This window comes from Egretta garzetta, unplaced genomic scaffold (assembly GCF_000687185.1).
Source record: "Egretta garzetta isolate BGI_Z169 unplaced genomic scaffold, ASM68718v1 scaffold340, whole genome shotgun sequence".
In the NCBI taxonomy this organism is placed as follows: Eukaryota; Metazoa; Chordata; class Aves; order Pelecaniformes; family Ardeidae; genus Egretta; species Egretta garzetta.
In genome coordinates, this window is record NW_009258377.1 from 24,725 (window position 1) to 31,459 (window position 6,735).

The following is a 6,735-nucleotide window of genomic DNA, read 5'->3' on the forward strand; positions in this document are numbered from 1 at the left end:
AGAGTGGCCTGTGAATGGTGTTAATTTCTGGTTTTACTCACTTGGACACCATGTCCACAATATTCCAGGCAATGCAGTTTTAGGCTGACTGGCTTCCTCCCTCCTCAGAGAGTTATTGAAAGCAGAGTTGTCTGAAGTTTTTATGCAAAAAAGCTTTTATGCAAAATCTTCTATGCAAAATCTACGGATGTCATAACCCTGGTAAGAAGAATTTGATTTCCTCATAATAAATAAGGAAGTTTCAGATTGAAACTTTCAGTGAAAATTTTGGAAAAGCTTTATCATACCTGTAAAGCATACCTTACAATATGGGCTTTTAGCAAAAGAAATTTAAGTTCCCTTTTTTTTTTTCTATTTTGGGAGTTCCTGGATGACTCACTAACTGTCATGACTTCTTTGTACCAAGGCCCTATTCAGACCAATGGCCTGCAAAACTGGACAAGTTTTGAATGAGTGACTACCAGAAAGTACTTTGCAACTATTTAAAAGACAGAGAACCTGAACAGGAGTTATTTCATGTCAAAAATAACTTTTGTAGAACATCAGGGTATCTAAGTGCATGTCTGAGCGCATGCTCATTTATGAAGGTCACTTGAGAAAGAAAAGGTGTCAATTATACTGAAACAGGTAGAGTGCATGCTCATTTATGAAGGTCACTTGAAAGAAAGAAAAGGTGTCAATTATACTGAAACAGGTCCCATGATGTCAAAGAGAAGGTAGTTAAGACAGCGATGAAATATATTCCTTAGGTCAAGTACTGCATGTCTACATGATATGGAAATATAATGGGAACTGAGTTGGTAGGAAGACTTGAAGTTTAGTTGGTAATTTAAAATAAGTAAATCAAGCTGAATATTCTCTCCTCTGGCCCAACATGATATTCTAGAACCCAACAGATCATATTCAGAAATGGCTTCGATAAACATCAGTTACAGGGTGCAGACAAAATGATGAAGCTGATTCCTATTGCTATACTGCCAGCCATCTGTAGCACTTACAGTCAGAATTTCTGACATACCTCAGAAGAAAGAAGGTATTTTGAAAATATATTACTGTGTTTATGAGATGTAAAATGTCATCACAGCACCACACACCACTGCAGCACATGAATGTCTAAAAAGATCATGTATAATTTCCCTTGAAAGTACTAATTTGCATGCACACATACTTCAGTTGTGGTAGGAGGTCTACGTGCTCTTCTCTACCCGAGCAGAAATATAGCTCAACCTCAGTGGTAAGGAGTCCTTCAGTAAACTTTATAACCTCATTCCAAACTCTGGCTGTCAGTTAACAGCTTTTCAGAATGACAGTTTAAATCAAGAAAATGTCACATGTGTATAGTAACAGGTCTAATCTTGTCTGTAAATTGCTGCCTGTGGTTTTCAGAAACACAGTAAATTGCTGGCGATTTACAATGAGTCTCACTGCAAGGATAACTTGACTTTTGCACATTTAACAAAACATTCTTAAATTATTCATGCATATCATTCAATGTTTAGGCAATTTTGAGAGTCATTGATTTCAGGAACCTGTAGTCTGCCTTCTTACTAGATAAATATAAATCTTATACTTGACTTTTACTTCTCAAATGTAAGACTGAAAGTCTACCCTGGTACCAAAGATCTATAATACATTTTAGGACTCACTCACCAAGCATAAGTGGCCAATTTTTTTCAAACACCGAACAAACACAAAAATGTTTTAGACTATCTTTGTACAGTAATATAGGTACCTCAGGGCTACTGGTATCTACAACATAAGAGATCTCATTCTGGTGATCCAGAACACTACAGCACCCGTGTCCCTTTTAAAAACACGGTGAAGCCAAGGTTGTCTTCCATGAGTCAAGTATCTAAGCAATGGCTGTCTGGAAAGCAAGGGATAAAAGAAATACATAGATGAAAGCTACACAGTTCAGGGTGAAAAGCAATGGCAGGAGCTGGTGCACAGTGCTTTATGGAAAAGGACATCACCGCCAAATTTCTTCTACCCTGGTAGATGGATGAGGTGGGGCTGCAGCATCCTTCCTTCATGGATGGGAACAGGTATGCTCTATTTACGGAAAGGCATAGTAGGAGAAGTCCCAAGTACACAGATGACGCCCTCTACTCCCTCTGGAGAGGCAGCAAGACCCAGAGAGACAGTTTCCTTCCCAGCATTGCCACTGAGACAGTCTTCAAAGAAGAAGCTCCGTCCTAGCCCATGAGAGGCCTATGTGAAACTTGTGACTGCCTCCCTAAAAATGCGTTGCCAGTCTCAAGTTAGCTTCACATCGCTGCCCTCCAGGGTTTCTGCCTCCTCAGAAAAGGAAACAAACCCCCATCTCCTTTTCTTTAAAGAAATAACTGAGCCAACAAGGTCAAATTCTTATCTAATCTGTATGTTCAGTGTTTCCATGCTTTTTCATGTAGCTTTTACCACCCCGGAGTGAAGCCAATAACTTTGAAATATTAACATTTTACAAAATGAAATCCTTTTTTTTTTTTCCTCCTAAAAATGGTATTTACCAACAGCCCATACATGAGCAGCAGAAAAATCTGAAGGTATTGAAATACTACATTTTGTGTTCAGTTATTGTGTATTACCTTCTATTTATGATAGTGTAACTCATAAGCTCCTGTATTTCTTTTCATCTACAGTAAAACCCAACATTAAACAGCCACTCAATGGACTGACAAAATAATCTATTAAGGCAAGTGGAATTACAAGTGAAAGAGAGTGATAATTCTGTTAGAAAGGCAGAACACAACCCCGTGAACTATTAAATCATACTTATTTGACGCACCGACTTATTTCACTGTTGGCAAAACATTTAAATACAGGAACACATTTATATTTCCATGCTAATAAAGGGACTCAAAATGCAAGTACTAAATCAAAAGACAAACTGTGTCAGAAAGATTATTTATTACACTATTCCCAGTTTTGGTGATGTGATGTAGCAGGACAAACTGTAATGAATTATTTTTTGCTGAGGGGGTCACAAAACATAAAAAGCAACAGATTGTGCAGTCTTTTTCACACAAACCTAATGCTTTCTTTGGCTCTGAATCTTTTTTGGTTTCTAAGAATGGCTTAAATTCTGAGTGGTTTTTATTCTTCTTTATAAAAAACGTAATTATATAGTTCTTAAACCCCTGGATATTTCAGAGATGCACTGAAATAGTAAACTAAAGCAGATGATTACTTAAAAGAAAGAAACATTAACACAAATTTCATACATCTGCATATCCTTCCCTGACTTTTTCTGACTCCAATTCCTTGCATTTCTCTCACCTCATGTTATGTATTGGAAGAATTTACAAAGCACAAGCACACCAGAAGAGGTGCCACAGCAATATATACAAGATCAATACAAGTAAATGCAACCTAGATGACTTGCAAATGCTGTTAAGAGATACTATTAGGCAATATTGTAATATGCATAATATAAAAACATAGAGTAATATAGATAGACCCATAGATCAACATGTTTAATGTTATATATCAAATATATAAAATCTTTGCATTTCAATTATATTGCATAAACCAAGATTTTTGTACCGGCTGCATACTTAGGGTTTTTTCAGCTTTTATATTAAAGCCTCCTCTCCTTCCCAAACTTTAATATATGAGAAGTAGAGAGGTCTATGGATCGCCTCCTATGTTAATGCTGATTCTGCAAATTACTATGTGTTTATATAGTACGCATGTAAGTAATTTTCTAGAGTTTAATGAGACTACTCATGCATTTCCAACCTAAATGATTCTATGATTCTATGATTTTAAGTTAATCATGTGTCTTGTTGCACTGAAGCTGCAGAAGAAAACCATACCGAAATCTAAGCAGTGGGGATACACAATGTTATAGGACAATAATCACTGCGATTTGCACAGACTACCCCTGTGTTTTAGGTTATAGCAGCCCTTTGGGTGTGTGTTGCTCATTGCCTTTCTGAAGCAGATGTTGAGGTTGTTCATGTTAAGGCCACAGTAAAGACTTCTCAGTGAGGGAAAATACATTCTCACCATACTGTCCCGAGGGAGTCAGAGCAAGTAAGAGCCCATGGTACTGAGCACGTCAGGAAGAAGGGCTGTGGAGGCTTTAGGCAACTGGATGTACTGGAGTTCTGATTTTTTGGATGTCATCCAAAGAGACCTGGACAGGCTAGAGAGGTGGGCCTGTGTGAACCTCATGAGGTTCAACAAGGCCAAGTGCAAGGTCCTGCACCTGGGTTGGGGTAACCCCCGGTATCAATACAGGCTGGGGGAAGAAAGGATCGAGAGCAGCCCTGCCGAGAGGGACCTGGGGGTACTGATGGATGAAAAGCTAGACATGAGCCGGCAATGTGCGCTGGCAGCCCAGAAGGCCAACCGTACTCTGGGCTGCATCAGGAGGAGTGTGGCTAGCAGGTCGAGGGAGGTGATTCTGCCCCTCTACTCAGCTCTGGTGAGACCTCACCTGGAGTACTGCGTCCAGCTCTGGAGCCCTCAGCACAAGAAGGACATGGAACTGTTGGAACGGGTCCAGAGGAGGGCTACAAAAATGATCCGAGGGCTGGAGCACCTCTCCTATGAGGACAGGCTGAGAGAGTTGGGCTTGTTCAGTCTGGAGAAAAGAAGACTACGGGGAGACCTGATTGCGGCCTTCCAGTACCTAAAGGGGGCCTATAGGAAAGATGGGGAACGTCTTTTTAGTAGGGCCAGCTGTGTTAGGACAAGGGGAAATGGTTTTAAACTAGAACAGGGTAGGTTCAGGCTAGAGGTAAGGAAGAAATTTTTTACAATGAGGGTGGTAAAACACTGGAACAGGTTGCCCAGAGAGGTAGTGGAGGCCCCATCCCTGGGAACATTCAAGGCCAGGTTGGATGGGGCTCTGAGCAATCTGATCTAGTCAGCAGTGTCCCTGCTCACTGCAGGGGGGTTGGACTAGATGACCACTAGTGGTCCCTTCCGACCCTAAACATTCTATGATTCTATGATTCATCAGTCCCAAAGGAAGTGAGGGAAAGATGACTTAAAAACAGAAGCTTGAGAACCAGCCAAATCAGTATAATTGATGCCAGTCAATAAGATTTCACAAGACATTAGGTCCTGTTAAACAAACTTGATTTCATTACTTCAAGAGGTTAAAGGTTGAGTTGATAGAAGCAGCTGCAAGAAAATAATATACTTAGACCTCTATAAGGCATTCACAAAATGTTCTTATTGAAAAAAATTAGAACTTCAGTACATTTTTAATGGACTGAAAATTAAATAGATTGAAAACTAGCTAATTAACATAGTTATCAATGGAAAATCATAGCTGAATAAGAGTATTTCTGGCAGGAGTCCCTTGGGATTGATGTAAGGTCTGATGTTATTCAACGTTTTCATCAGTATTCTAGAAGTAAATATAAAATGACTGCTTGTATTGGATATATTTGCAGATGACACAAGGAGAGAGAGGAGGGTAAATAAAGAAAAGGCAGGCAGCTGTACAGGCCCATCTGGACCACTTGGTAATCTGGGATCAGCGAAACAAAATCCATTAAATTATAGGCACAAGCAAAGTGATATAGCCTAGAAGCAGGAAATACAAGTCACACAACAGAACAGAACTGGAAACTGCATCCTAGAGAATAAAATGTTTGGATAAAAGTTAGTGTGATCCTGGAATGTGTAAGCAAGCTGCTAGTTACAGATGGAAAAAGTGATCTTACTTAGACATTTAGGAATGAAGAAATCCTAGGATATTGATGGCACTGCTAACACCTAGGAATATTTTAAAAGTCTTTAACAACTTTTTAAAACCATTTGGTTATTTTATGTATTAAAACTAAGTAAATTTGTGTCCCAAGCACATTTTAAGATCTAGACATTTCCACAAATATTAGCATATACTATCAGAGTGAAGCAAGAAGTTTTCAAAGAAAATGATACCACAAGATGATTTAAATTTGTTATAGAAAATTGCAGTTTTAAAACCAGACTATAAAGTATATTTTTAACTGATCATCAGGTAGTCAACTGATTAATAAGAGTAAAATATATAGAAACTAAACCTAAAATAGACATAAATATCAAGGAGTACAAATTAGAAAGTGATTATTAAGAAATTTCTATCACTGGCTTTACCAAAATAACTATTTGCACTGACTGTGCTAATGTGTACAGGGTATACACAATGTCTACAGGCCTACAACATTTAACAATAAAAATATCTAGCTCATGTGAAAAACAAGATACAAGGATGGAAGATACCCTGAAGCAAACCGTAGTTGCAATTCAGGGTAGATGTGAAGCATATGAAAATAGTCCCAAAACAGCATGAACAACTCTGAAGTTAAACAATGTACAAGTATATTTGAGATGAAGATCTAGTGGAAATCAGTTTCTTCACAGCTGGACATGTACATAGTTTTTTCCTCACCGAATGTAGTCTTTTATCCAACAGCCCACCTTTGAAGTGGAAAAAATAAGAAGCACTTGTGAATGCCTCGGTAACAGATAAAGAGAAAGAAACATTAATTTAGTCAAGATGAGATGGCTGGAAAATCATCTGCCCTGGCAATACTGGCCATGAGAAAGTTGGCCAGTAGTTTGGTCACTTCTGATCAAACCGAGGAAAACTGCTGAAAAGTAAAAATATAATCCGTAATTCACAGAAAATAAAGGTAAAATGAATCAGCTGCATTAAATCTGCTGCAAAGAAGATTGTGGTTTAGGAATAACACCTATGCCCCTTGCAGCAGAACTAGACAGAGAGTTCAGCAG